The sequence below is a fragment of the Vulpes lagopus genome, chromosome 23, assembly GCF_018345385.1.
Source record: "Vulpes lagopus strain Blue_001 chromosome 23, ASM1834538v1, whole genome shotgun sequence".
NCBI classification, from domain to species: domain Eukaryota; kingdom Metazoa; phylum Chordata; class Mammalia; order Carnivora; family Canidae; genus Vulpes; species Vulpes lagopus.
The window spans coordinates 50,346,650-50,361,500 of NC_054846.1; the positions used below are offsets into that span (position 1 = coordinate 50,346,650).

At 50.3% G+C, this 14,851-nt stretch overlaps 1 pseudogene; it reads right to left on the reverse strand.

Annotated features, from left to right (window-relative positions):
- LOC121481041 lies at positions 1 to 11,782 on the reverse strand (annotated as a pseudogene).
- Between the last annotated feature and the right edge of the window lie 3,069 nt (positions 11,783 to 14,851).

The following is a 14,851-nucleotide window of genomic DNA, read 5'->3' on the forward strand; positions in this document are numbered from 1 at the left end:
AGAAGTGCAGACAATCTCATGTGCAAGAGCAGGAGAGCAGGAAGGCTGGCAGGTGGTCAGACAGGAAGGCAGAAGTGAGCAGAAACTAGCAGAGAGGAGAGACTGATGGGAAGACAGAATGGCAGGCAGGAGGCCCTCAGGACTCATCCTTGTCCACACAAGGGTTAGAGGAGCTTCCTGAGATGCAGGTGGATCCCATTCTTGGGCATCAACACAATTCTTGGAGTTGGAACGGGGATCCTGAAGGGATCTGGTGCCAGCTCAAAGTGGAGCAGGGTCAGGGCCACCGCCACCTTCAACTCGTTCATGGCAAAGTGCTTCCCGATGCAGTTCCTGGTCAGGGAGGGAAAAGAAAACGAGGAGTGGCCTCAAAGCCTCTGCCAGGAACAGTCCGTTCAGGGCCAGCCTGCATGGGCCCAGCCCTGATCCCCTTACCTGGACACATGCACATCTCTACCCCAAGCCTTGCTTTGTTAATGCTCTCCCCTTGATCTCTGACAATAGCCTACACTCTTCCAGGATCAGCTCCTCCTCTTACCTCTGCTCTCAGCAGGCCTGAAACCCTGTTACAGGAAGGTCAACACTTTAAGCCTCAGAGCCAAGTCAAGTGATCACTACAACAGTTAATCATTGGGTTCTTTGCTCTCTGCACCAGCCATATCTGGTTTCACAATGTGGAGGCCAGGCCCGACACCAGAGGGGGTGGGCTGGGCCACACTTCAGGTCCTAACCATACTCCGGGGCCACACAGGGACCCAGATCCTCATAGAAATGACAAGATGGAGTTGGGTAAGGAAGTCAACAGGGAAGCTTCCTGCAGGGGCAGAGACTAGGGATGCTCAAGCTGCTGTGCCATTTGCCTTCCAGTTTGGGTCCAGACTCTTACCTTCCCATTGGCCCCTCAGTCAACCACTTCTACTCCAGAAGTGAATCCTTCAGCTCCCGCCTCACCTGGACTTTTCTATCTCCTGCCTCTTATCCCTCTCCTGATGCCCCACCCTCCCATACTCTTAGCCTCCCACGTCTTCTATCACAGGTAGGCATGTTCACAAGGTTCAGCCTGGCATCAAAGCCCTCTCAGGGTTGGTCACACAGTCACCTGTCACTTGTCCAGCTGTCTCCCAGCTCAGCTCCTGCTGAGGAGATCCAGGAGAATGCTCTCCGTCCACTTCTGCCTGCTGTATTCTCAAGTCTAAGATAAGGCCAGTATGTCCTCATGAACCCCCACACACATCCACCCCTGTGTGCTATGCCTCTTCACTCGTGGACCCTGAATCACACGGTATTTTACTCAAGGACATGTCATTTTCCAGACCAGGAGAGTGCCAGAAGAGGAACTTCCTACTGTGCGGTCAATTAGTAAATGAGTGAGGGAAAGAAAGAATCAATAGATGATGACTTTTTGAGTAGAGTCATTCATTTTTTGACTGAGCATTCCCTGAGGCAAGGGCAGTATCGCATCTCATAGCATAGGCTTGGCACAGAGTCAGGCTTAATGATTAGTCTTAGATATTGAATGATGTTTACTGAATTGAATAGGAAAGCAGAAAGGAATAAACAAAATCTCCATTAGTTCTAAGCTAGGATATGAGGTGTCTACCCCTCTCCTGAGACTCTCTACCCATCTTTTGGACTCAAAGTGTAAAATTCAGGTATGTAGAGCCCAGATCATATGTAATTATTTCAGAACTGAGAAAACTGTCAAGTGTTCATTATCATTTCTGTGTAGTCCAAAATTCTGTTGAATAGATGCAAAAATACTGTAGTTACAAGTTGAATACTTCTGAGGCCCTTAAGAGATTGCAGGATATTTTCCTCTGTAGGCTTAAATATTTCAGACATGCAGGCAACTGAGGATGGAAACACATGCACCTAGGCAATGGTGCAGTGTAGGGGTTGAGTGGGGAGAAGGTCTGGTTTCAGAATGTGTGCAAAATAATCTTTGATTCCATCCTGACTAGACATTGACAAAACTTGAAAACTGCATGTGAGAATGTCCAATTCAGTAAAGTCATCCTCATAAAGTGAAGAAATCACAAAAATGCATCTAGCCATTGAATAGCCACTGACTGAATTGTGGCAATGGGTCAAAGTTTCCATAGCATGCAGTGATTACCAACTTTCTTTCATACGTAGAGACACACCTCTTTCCCAGCACACCAACATGTCAGAGCATATCTGCAACACCCATGGAAATGTAGGAAGTGACAAACAACAGAAATGTTCCTAGTAAACAGCCCTCTCCTCCCATCCCAGTACAAGTGCCTCACCTTGATCCTCCTGAGAAGGGCAGGAAAGCATGGCTGTGTCGAGAGGCATCTGGTGCAAAGCGGGAAGGGTCAAACACCTGTACAGCAACCCCAGATCAGGATTGGTGGGGCCAGCTCCTTCTTCCTCTCAACCTCAGGACACACCCAGAAATGGAATGGGAGGAAGGATTGGTGTGCAGAGATCCCGCATCCCATCCTCCCAAGGCCATCGTACCTCTGGGTTTGGCCACACATTCGGATTGTGGTGAAGGGCATAAAAGGAGAGCAAGACTAAGAATCCTGTGGGGCAGAAGAGAGAAGAATGGTCATACCTGCCTGCGGGGCCAGCTGCTTGCCCACACACCTTGGCAGCTGGTATGAGAGTCACTTCTCATCACTCTGGTGGGAATGATAGTGTAGCAGGAGAGGTGGGGCAGACATGGCACAGCACATGTGCCCAGATTAGTAGATATCCAGACCAGGGTGAGAAGCAGAAAGAACTGGAGGCATATGTTAGAGAGCAGCTCAAGGGACAACTCACATTTACCAAGTACCATCCATGAGCCCTAGGGAAATATGCATTGACTAATCTGTCTCACCACAACCCTCCAAGGAAGGCCCAATGCCCATTGTTCACCTGAGCACCTAAGCCTCAGAGAGGCTGAGCAACTTGCCTATGACCACCCAGCTGGGATGTGGCAGGGCTGGGATTCAGAGCAGAGGTGAGCTAAAAGGTAGACTAGACTATGGCAGGGACCTCAGATGTGGTCACCAGCTGCTCTCTCCATCAACCTGAGAGCTCCCTGGGAATGGGCCATCTGAAGAATGAGAGTGGGTGTCCTCATATGTTTAATGCACTCAACTCCTTAAGAGTGGAAGAAGAACTCTCCCTGCCCCAGTGCTTTCCCTCTCTGGTGCTCAAATCATGAGAATTAGAATTGTATGCTATTTCTGAAGCCCCTTCCTGAAGCCAACATCTCCTTGTAGAGAAGGTGCAATGTACTGAGTCATCATTATTTTTATACAAAATTTTTCTGTATTTACATGAAGAGTAGAGAGAGCATGACCAGGGGAGTGTCAGAAGTAAAAGCTGACTTGCATTCAGCAGGGAGCCCCATCCCAGGATCCCAGGATCATGACCTAAGCCAAGACATACACACAACATCTGAGCCACTCAGGGCCTCTGAGTCATTATTTTAACTGCCAGGTATATAGTTTTTTGCAGTTGTCATCAGGGAGTTATCCTATTATTACATCAAATCTGTATGATATCCAAAAGGGGTATCAATGAAGACAGAAATCCTTCAGGAGTTGAATTCCTGGAGTCAGGAATAGGATATATATAGGTTAAACTCACAAAATATCAGTAACCATCGATGGGAGCAATATAGTGTCATAAAATGATGGAACTCTCGGGGCTTGAATGTTTGTGTGAAGAAGGATAGAAAGTTAGGATTCTAACCTTCGACATCTAAGAATCGAGACACATTTTTCATGTTATTTGGAGAATGAAGAGATAGAGAATATTCTCTCTAGGAATGAAGGGGAACTCTCACTTATTTTATTTTTTTAGTTCTTTTTCTTTGAAGTTCGATTTGCCAACATATAGTATGACACCCAGTGCTCCTCCTGTCAAGTGCCCTCCTCAGTACACTTCACCCAGTCACCCCATCTCCCTGCCCACCTCCCCTTCCACTACCCCTTGTTTCATTCCCAGAGTTACGAGTCTCTTATGTTTTGTCTCCCTCTCTAATTCTTCACTCTCATTTTCCTTCCATCTTCTATAATCCCTTTCACTATTTCTTTTATAACTTTGAATGTGGCCCGACTCTGTGTCAAGTATTCTACAACCTCATCCCAACTATAAACTTGTCCCCACTTACTGCGGAAAATAAAGGGGCCACAGAGCTTCAGAACTGCCCCAGGACATGTGGATTTCAGACAGCCCATGAGTCTCCCAGGAGTGCTTATGGAGTGAGAGTTATGAGGCCATACCTCTGGGCAAGGAGCGTCCATCAGGGAAGGTGATGGGCTTGCTGAGCTCTCTGCCAACACCTGGAACTGGTGGATACAGTCGCAGTGCCTCCTTGATGCACATGGTGGTGTAGGGCATCTGGTCCAGGTGCTCCCTAAACCAAGCTATCTTGAGGGGCAGGTAAGGCCCTGGCACCCAGTGTATTCCCTAGTTGGGGGGGGCAGGGCCTTTTATCTCATGAGCACTCACCAGGTGATGGAGGCACCATCCCCCAGAAGGCTCTGGATCTCCTCCCGGCACCTCTGCTGATGCTCGGGGTGTGGGCCAGAGCATAGAGGATCCAGGAGATACCACTGGCTGTGGTGTCATACCCCTCAAACATGAACGTGTCCACTTCTGATTGGACGTCCTTTTCAGACAAGCCCCTTCCATTCTCCACCTGGAAAGACCCAGAGAGAGGGCAGATTTTGAGATGGCACCCTTGTCCTGCACCTGTGGGCAAATGCTCAGGCCTCCCCTGCCACTCCCATTCCAGTGCTCCCCCCACTGCCTCACTTTGGCAAAGAGGAGGATGTCCAGGAAGTCCAAGTGCCTCTTGTTCCTGATCTTCTCCAGCTTTCCCTCCTCCTGTAGGTGAGCCTTCTCAGCTTGATCACTCAGTCTGCCCAGTGTTCCCAGGTGGAGTTGAGAGCTCTGGGTGCCCAGACATAGCCAGCCATGTAGCCCACCGGCCCCTTGTGCCCTAGTCAGGGTGCCAGGGAGGTCAGGAAGAGTGTAGCAATGGGTGTGCATGCCAGGGTGAGAGCTCTAGCACCAGATATTTGCATGTCACTGCTCACCTCAATAGTACAGCCCAAGGAGACTCTGCTTGTATGTGGCTGGCAGGGGGGCTCATTCAACCTTCACCCATGTTGTGATGCAATTGCTTCCTGCATTGCACCTGGCACCCTAACAGGTACACTAGGTGGGAATCCAGAATGGGTTTGTCCCAGGTTCTGGAGGGGCAGTGAGGGACAGGCCTCTGCCTGAGGCGTCAGGGCCCATCCCTTTTGGATGTGCTTGATGAAGGAAGAGAGGTGGCCAGAGGTCAGTGTCCAACCTGTGTGTTCATGGGCAAGCTGGCAGGCCTTGTGGTTCCTGCGGCCTTCAGAGGTCAGCCAGTAGAAGATGTCTTTCTGGTAGAAAACATTCCTCACCCGTGCAAACACCAGGTTGTTCAGATCTCGAATGGCCTGAATGTAGGCCTGGGAGTTCCTGAAGGGGGATGAGGCAGAAGAGTCGAGGTGGAGGGAGGCATCTGAACTGGAGTGGAGTGGGGCTGTGGGTGGAGGTTTCCTCAGTCATTGGTGCAGGTGACCCTAGGCATCTGATATTTCTGTCTTATGCCCCAGAGACCAAGGCATTTATGAGGGACTAGGGGAGCCAAGCTTCTCCCTAAGGTGGGGATCAGAGTCTGTGCCTAATGCAGGTTTGGCGTGGGCTGAATTTGACTGTGTCAGACTGGGGCTATCTGCAGAATGTGGTTTTTTGGGTTGGTAAACATCCCAACTACCCGTATTGCCTCCAGATGAGTCCACACCAGTTTGTAGGAAATAGGACGCTGCCGCTAAGCATTTCACTGACCTGTCTGCCTGGTGGTTGCCCTGCTAGCTGAAGGCGCACTTCATAATGGTGTCCAAGGTCATTAAGGAGGCATGTTCAAAGATCTCCAGATGTGAGTTCTGGCTGTAAAGTTCCTCCAACTTGTCCTGTATAGAGGGACATATTGATCCTTATCTACAGCTCTAGAAGGCCCATGCTGACGAGGCTAGGCTCTCTCTCTGCTTCTCCACATATTCTTATGACATGTCCTCACTTTCTAAAGCAGTTGTGTTTCATCTATTTAGAACCATAGAGCTTAATATTTGTGATATGTTGAGTATTTTCTCAGAAACTGTTGTTATTTTATTAAGAATGATCTCTTGAGGCTGACTTCAGTATAAGTTATGGCAATAACCACTTTTAGCAGACTGTAAACATTGTCTCTCAGGAGATAAAGGGGAAAGTTTTCTGCCCTGGGACTGACCTACACAGAAAAATGGATAAGGTCCAAATTTAGGGAACAAGTGTCAAGGCAAGAGAAAGGTTAAGGGGCCAGTACAGGTTCCTAAGAGAGGAGTATCAAGGATGACAATTCCTCTTGTTCAGGAAAAGTCAGCTGAGTACAGTGAATGAGCAATAGGGTCATGCTCAGAGGTGATGTTCTGGCAGGACCCAGCCCTGGGGGTTGAGACCTGGTCTGCATTTCCCTCCAGGGAGTAGCTAAAATCCATGTAGAATCCATCAGTCCAGGGTACGCCTTGGCGGCTCAGCGGTTGAGCATCTGCCTTCAGCTCAGGTTGTGATCCTGGGATCCAGGATCGAATCCTACATCGTGCTCCCTGTGATGAGCCTGCTTCTCCCTCTGCCTATGCCTCGGCCTCTCTCTCTCTCAGTCTGTGTATCTCAAGAATAAATAAATAAATCTTTAAAAAAAAAGCCTTCAATCTCACCCAGGAGACCACCTGAGTGACATCTTGGGATGTCCCTGCTGCCACTGAAGCTGCTACTGCCCAGGCCAGCCAGGGGCGGCTTGTCCTATTCTCTGGAGGTACTGAATACTCTTCCTATCCAAGCCAAAGACATGCAAGTGGGAGGAGAAGGGACCCTGCCTCCACCGTGTTTCTCTCTCCTGTGGGCAGGGAGCAAAGAGTGGATGAAAGTGGGTGCCAGGGTGCTTTCCTGTCCCATCTGCCCTCCGGGGGCTGTGTCTCACTGCAGGGCGTAAGTGTGTGATTCCAGGGGCCACGCTAATGGATTTCTGAAGGACACAGCTGTCTGAGAATGGACTTTGGGAACTGTGCTGTGGGTGTGAATGTGTAGGTGAGGTAGGGTTCAACTTACCAGCATCACTTGGACAGAGTCAGCCATGAGTCTCACGTAGGGCTTCAGGATGTCATAGTGGAAGGCTGGGGTCAGCAACCGCCGGTGCTGGAACCATATCTCTCCATTCAGCAGGAGCAAACCATACCCTGGACCACAGTGTGTTTGGGGGGTGAGTGGGAAGGGACGTTGCCCGAGTTATCCAGGGACAATTTGGGAGGAACCCAGGGTGTCAGAAGAAGGGCATCCTTGGCAAAGCAGGAAAGGCCTGTGCATGTCAGGAAGGGGACTTCCCAAAGCCTGAGGCCAGGAAGTGGTTATGACAGCTGTGACATGGAGGTTGAAACAGAGCAGGGAGATGGATCGTACAAGGTCTTCAGTCAGAGGTCCGGCTGATTTTCTCTCAGCCTGGGAAAAGCTGAGCTACAGAGGGCTCCACCACCATTTGGAGGGGGTGAGGGTTTTATAAGGAGAGAATGGGGCTCAATTCAGAGTTGAGTGGAGTTACTGTGGTGCTGGTCTCCTCTTGTTAGTCTGGGCCAAATGGATAGTGGGTGGCAATTCTACGCACATGGTGGACCATTATCCTGGTTAAACGCACTTACCTATCCAGGGAGCCATGAGTCTGTAGGAGCCATCAGATTTTGGGTCTGAAAATTAAGAAGGACATGACAGCAAACTGGTGGTGACCAAGGAATTCAGGCTGGCCCCAAAGGCAGCTGTGGTCTAGATCTTTGGCCTCCATTCCTTGTTGATGATTGTCAGCTGGCAGCTTGTGTCAAGCCACTTCCCTCTTGCCTCTCAACCTGGACTCTTTTTCTTTCCTGATAGTCATTTTGGGCACACGATGGAAGACTAAGTGTCCCATTGCAAAGCCATGTGGAGCAGAAATTTGAATCTGTCAGAAAGTTATCTTCTGTCCTCGGTGCAAATAGAATGGTAGTATTATGGTGATTTTTAAAAAATGATGGTTCAGTTCCTATATCCCAGCTGAGGCAATGGCTCGGGTGTGCAGTTCCACCCCAGGCATCATGGATAAGAATTTGGCTTCAGTCTAGGATCACACCACTGTGGTGAATAAAGATAGAGGCATAGGAGAGAAAACGGTAAGAAGGATTAAGGGGGAGAAGCAAAAGAAAGAATGACAGAAAGAAAAGAGAGAGAAAGAGTATGGTAATTCTCGCAGATGTTTGAGCATTCCAATTGACTATTTGGCCCGCTGCTGGCTCTTAGGCTGGAAGGATCACAGGTAGAGGTTCAAATATTGATGGACTGAGGCAGCGGTCCCTCCTGGAAAGTCACAGTGCACCAGGAATGCATCTAAGAGGGAAAGGCCTCTCCAACTAAAAGAGAAGTTTAGCTCTCACCTGATCGCCCCAGGATCATCTTCATGTAGTCTGGGTCATAGACTACGAGGCTAACTCTGCTTCCCCATAGCCAACGAGGACTGGCGCAAGGGTATTTCTCTGTCCATTTCTGAAGCACTTGCAGCTCCTGACCCGTTTGGAACTGTACCAAAGGAAAGACAAACCAATACAACCTTGGTTCCTCATTAGGTCCCAAGCTTGGAGTGGTGATGGAAGGCAGGATGGCCCTATGGAGATAGTTCTGCATTTTGGCAGTGATTAGGAGTTTGGAACTGTTTGATGAGCTAGCTCTGATAAGGATCCAGATTCACGGAACCTATGTTCTAGTGGGAGTGGAGGTGGGGGACGTCCTTGGCCCATACACTGAGTACTGTCCTCCAGTCACTTGAGGAGGCTACTCTGTGCTTCCAGGTCATTTCCATCACTGGGACCACCCTTCTCCTTGGATGCAGTGCAGGGACTCCCTAGTGGGAGCCTATATATAAAGAGTCATTTATTACTGAGCAAACACAGAGAGAGAGGCAGAGACACAGGCAGAGAGAGACAGTCCCTACAGGCAGCCTGATGCGGGCCTGAATCCCAGGACCCCGGGGATCATGACCTGAGTCAAAGGTAGACTCTCAACCACTGAGCCAAGCAGGTGCCCCTAGTGGAAGCCTCTTATGTCAAAGTTATGTTACCTCATCCTCCAGGATCCCCTCAAGCCTGTTTAGCAGAGGCCTCCGGGGGATCCTGTTTCAGCAGAGTTGCCTGCCTTCTTTCTGATTGTTTACTCTTCAAGCTTCCAGAAACTCCTGCTCCTGGGGAGTGTCAATAGTTCCTCTGGGGTCCCAATGGAGCTAAACAGTGCTCTGCTTGGCTCTTCCTCTTTCTGGGTCATTCTGACCCCCACTGTCTGACGGCCCTCAAGAAAACCTCTTGGGACTTCCATCTCTGCCTGAACGGGGCTGGCCAGGGCCCGGTGAGACTCTGGTAGACAACGTGCCCATGGTAGCCCTGTAGGCAAATACCCGGTGTCCACTGGACTTTATTCAGGCTGTGGCCACTCATGCAGGCAATGTTCCATTATAACTGTTCTCACCTGGCTCCTTCTGGATGTGTTGCCACCCTAAAAATGTCCCAATGAGAAACCAGGAGAAACAGTGGACAGAAATAAAGGGGCGGCACAGGCACTCCATCGTCAGGGGCTGTAGGCTGTGCTGTAGGCTGTGCCTGAGGCAGAAGGGACGACCCGGGGTCAGAAAGGACTGTTGGGTCATGGATTTTGCACACTGTGAAGGAAGTGCTCCTCTTTCATAATTCTGACCGATTTCAGCCCTAGTTACTGCAGCAAGTTTGCTAACCTACGAACATGTTTGTCCTTCATGAGCATTACTATGACCTTCAAGTTTTATAAATTACAGTGTAACTCTGATCTTTATCTGTGCCAGGCAACATTCAGAGATTAGTAAAACTCCCATGAGGCTACACTCCTCATCATGATCCCCATTTTGCAGATGAGGAAACAGAGGCACAGAGCAAGTTCATTTGAAGTAAGTAGCAGAGCTGGGATAGAATCTAAGTACCTTGGCTCTGAGCCCACATGCTTCCCTGTCCCACTTATCACTTGTCACCTGGCTTGAAAGATTAGCTTTAACCTACTACATGTGGCAATCTACTCCTGGCTTAGCCAATAACAGAGGTACAGAAAGTCTCAGATTTGCAAGAGCAAGAAAATTTGGCTGCACTATGTGTTCAGTTGGCCGAAGCGGAGTAACATGAGTTACCTAAGTGAACTTGTCTGCTTACTGACTCCATACCATCCACTGAATGGGAACTCATTCAGTGGAGGAAATTTTAGTGGTTATTCAATTGAATCCTAGCTCAGAGTTGTGACAAAAGTTCACAATTTCTCAAAATGGGCATAGACTCTGGAAATCATTCAAGCAACAGTTTTTGGTAAGAAAGTGGCCTTTGGCTGTCTCCCTGTGGCTGACATGAAGTTTCTGTCTTTGGCTTCACTTTTTTTGTAATTGTTTGGCCTCCTCCTCTGCAACACCTCTGGCTACTTCATTCCAACACACCACTAGACAGCCTCCCTCCTCACGTGCTCTCCCCCCCTTGTTGGTGCCCCCTCTGCGGGACCAGTTTTGACAAAGGTAGAGAGTAGGCACTGTCTCCAATGCAGCCACTAGCTGCTTCTTCCTCTTCACAGCACAGCCTGATCCCATCCCTGTGGTTGTCACTGTGGTACTGGAAGAGGGTGTCATCTACAGTCCAAGGAGTTCACAGTACCAGGGTTTGGGGTAGGAACTGGGAGGGAAACCATTTCGGTTACTGGTGCAACTCACTGTCAGTACTCTTTCCCTGCCCCAACCTGGAAACTTCCTCTCATGTGTTCCAACAACTTGTTGGGGTTTTAGCCTTGAAGTCACTAGTATGGAACATCCCATAATCTCGGGCATACCAAATCAGTTGGTCCCTGCACCTGACTGACATCACCCCCTGTCAAGTAGGTGAGCCTATTTTCCTGTGACCTGACACCTGATTATTGTCTATGTTCTCCCTTGGCCATGACCGCAGTGCTGTGTATTCCCAGGCCAGCCAGGACCAGGACGAGAGGATGGGATGCAATGGCTAGGGCAGGGAAGCATCAGGAAGTGTGTCTGAGAGAAGAGCTGGGGCTGCTCAGCCTGGAGGGGGAAGACTCAGGAAGGAACAGCTACTCTTCTCAAGGCTCAGGGCTACCCCACAGCCTGCACATCTCCCTAAACAAGGAGGATCAGATGGACTTGAATGCTCCAGCACAGGCTACCTTAAGTTTGGGGAGCTCCTGGAATTGGGGTGAGGAGCCAAGAACTGGCAGATAAGCTGGATGTTTCCCTGAACCCTGTGCAGGTCTCCCACAAAGACTCTGTGGGATGGATCTACTGACTGGGATGAAGCTCCAAGAGCCCCAGCCCGCCCTGCCCTCCCTCTCCCAGTCCAGCCCCTTCCTACCTCTTGCCTGTGCCCGAAGAACCAGTGGGAAGGAGGGGACGGGAACTGCTGAATAGCTTTGAGCAGCCACTGCCTGTGCCAGTAGAATTGTGCTGCCTTGAGCAGCAACAGAGCCAGGCCTAGCAGGGAGGCGACTTGCAGGAACCCAGACACAGTACCCAGGTGTCTGGTGAGGCTCAGTACAGAGACACTCATGGTTCAGGGGCCGGTGGTTTGCTGACTCTCCCTGAGTGTTGCTGAAATCCCCTGAGCACCTGGCCTAGTCAATCAGGGGAGGATGGCCCTGCCCACCTGGAGGGGGAGCAAAGGGTGAGGGCAGAGCTTAGACTGGGATTCCAGAGTTCATTGAGTCCATCTTAGGATCCATCTTAGGAATCATTAAGAAGAAAGCTTTCTCAGCAGACAGTGATAATGCCCAGGTACTTTCCTACTTGCCCTTCTCCTCGTTATTCATCAATATTTCAGGGGCACCTATTTTGTGCCTGGCAGTGAGCTACGTGCCTGACCACAGAGGCCAGCAAAACAGACATGAACCGTGACTGCAAAAAATTTACAGCCTTGTTTACCAAATGTTCAGGGGGTGTGCTTGGGTTAATGATTATCCCATTTCTGAGAAAAGAACACTTACAGGGAGCTAAAGTGATGTGGCCAGAGGAAAATCGCCTTTGAAAGGCCAAATGAGATTAGAATCAGGGGGCCTCCATACTGTCTGCCCAAGCTGCTTCTGCACTGTTCCCCACACTTGTCCCAGTCCACCATTCACTTGTGTCCTGGGCTGACTGTGCCGGCAGGCAGAACACTGGCCTCACACTCAGGAGGCCCAGCCTCAGGGCTCACTCAGGACATATGAACCCAGGCAATCACACTCTCTGTGCCTCAGATTCTCCTTCTATAAGGGGGGTAAAGTTTCCTTTGCCAAGGAATTCCTGGGAATTCCTCCCAGGAATGCTCATTCAGTCAGTCACTGATGCACTCAACAAATGTTTCCTGAGCTCACAGTATGGGAGGTAAAGTAGAAAACTAAGGAAGTACAGGAAAACTTGGTAAGGCCTGTACTGAAAGAGTGAATAGTGGACTGGGCCCATCCAGGGAAGGAGATAACTACAAACAAGAATAGGACCCTGAAGGGTGAGTAGGAGTTCACCAGGTGAAGAGTGCTTGGGAGATGGGTGGGGGCTATAGCTCATGGAGATCATGTGAATATGCATCTAAGGAGGACAATTCTTTTTTGAGGAGAACAATTTAATTTCTCACCCTTACTTTGTTCCTGATTTTCTCCCTCCAAACCCACTCCAAGCTCATAATTCAAAATGGAGACCAAGATGTTTTCATGAGGAGTTCTTTGGAAGGCAGCATTTGAGGGGCCTCCCTCTTCTGCTCTGTTTCTCACTATCTACCTTATTATTCCTATGCCCTCCTCCTGTGGCTGACCTTGCAACAGGAGATGCATTACACAACCTGTGTGGTCAGATTTCTTCCCCTTTTCCCCCTTAATCCTTGGCTCTTCTCCAAACCCCAGGACACGTAAGCACTTTACCTATGCCTCTCAACTTTCTGAGTTCCGTGGATACTTTCCCACCCTCTCTGGCCTCAGACCAGAGACTCTGGATCCTCTTTCCCTTACATGGCCCAGCACCAGCTCTGTATGTAGCACATGGGGGGGCAGTTGTGGAGAGAGGTTGGACGTGGGACCCTCTCAGTTTCAATTCTGAGTGTCACTCCATGTTTTCCTCCATGAGTAAATAATGCTGGTCATAACTGGTATTTAGTGAGCAGTTATCATATTCTATACAGTGAGCAAGGAACTCCCTATGTTTTCTCCTACACTAACCCTAAGAACAGATTTTTAAAAAAATCTTAATTCTCAAGGTGGTGAGGCTCCCCTCTTTGGGAAGGGAGTAGGTCCAGGGTGTTTCAGGTCATTCATGATGTGGAAATTTGAATTCTGGCCATGGGTCTGACATAAAATGGACAGCTCTGGCACCAGGTGTGTCCACAGCCTGAGCACAGATGGAGTGAGGGCAAGGATCTGATATAGACCTGGGACACAGGAGGGGAGATTATTTGCTTCCTGTGAGGGCTTCTAGAACAGCGGTGAGTGCAATATCACCTCCTCCAACTGAGAGAGTGGGATGACATCACTATTGCCCTCCTCCCCACCTCAACTCCCCACCCCCCATCCCACCAACGTGGTCAGACTTCAGAGAGAAATACCGTGCCTCCAATGGAGGCAGAGGCGCTTGAGCCCAACACTGCCTCCTGGACCTTGAAGGGTGGTGTTACCTAGGGCAGGTGACTGTGAGCCTGCACAGTGGGCCTCTCCCTCAGAAGACCAACATAGGCCCCCTGCAAGTGACATGTCTACTGACCATAGAGGGCTCCAAAGTATCAACTTCAGTTCTGGTGTAAATAGGATCAGGTTTTCTTTCTTTTCTTTTTCTTTCATCTTTTTTGTTGTAGTTTCCTTTGGAATTGGGATTACAGTGTTTTGTTTGTTTTCATTCTTTCTCCTTTCTCTCTCTCTCTCTCTCTCTCTCTTTTTTTTTTTTTTTTTTGTGGATCAGGCTTTTTGCCGTTTCTTTTTTCAGGCTTATTTTAAGAAACAAATCGAAGAAACAGGCAAGATGGCGGCAGAGTAGGGTCCCCAAGTCACCTGTCCTCAACAAATTACCTAGAAAACCATCCAATCATCCTGAAAATCTACGAATTCGGCCTGAGATTTAAAGAGAGACCAGCTGGAACGCTCCAGTGAGAAGAGTTCGCGCTTCTATCAAGGTAGGAAGACGGGAAAAAAGAAATAAAGAAACAAAAGGCCTCCAAGGGGGAGGGGCCCCGAGGAGCCGGGCTGAGGCCGGGGCGAGTGTCCCCAGGACAGGAGAGCCCCGTCCCGGAGGAGCAGGAGCTGCACCGACCTTCCCCGCGGAAAGGCCTCCCGGGGAATTGGAGCAGGATCCCCAGAAAGGCGGGGATGCCCTCGGGCTCCCGGGGACAGTAACAGAGGAACTGCGCCCTGGGAGATGCGTGGAGCTCCCTAAGGGCTGCAGCGCTCGGCGGGACCCGGAGCAGCTCGGAGGGGCTCGGGCGGCGGCTCCGCGGAGGGGGCTGCGGGGTTCCGGGAACAGCTCAGAGGCGGCGGCTCGGGTGGAGGAAGAAGCTCCGCGGAGGGGGCGGCGCGGCTCCGGGAACAGCTCGGAGGGGCTCGGGCGGCGGCTCCGCGGAGGGGGCTGCGGCCGGGAGCGCGAATCCAACAGCGCAGGCCCCGGAGCACAGGGCGCCGGGACACAGCCCAGGATCCGGCCTCCCCCGGGACAGGCAGAGGCCGGGAGGGCCCAGGACAGCAAGGACGCTCCTGCCTGGAATTGAGCAGATCAGCGGCCCCG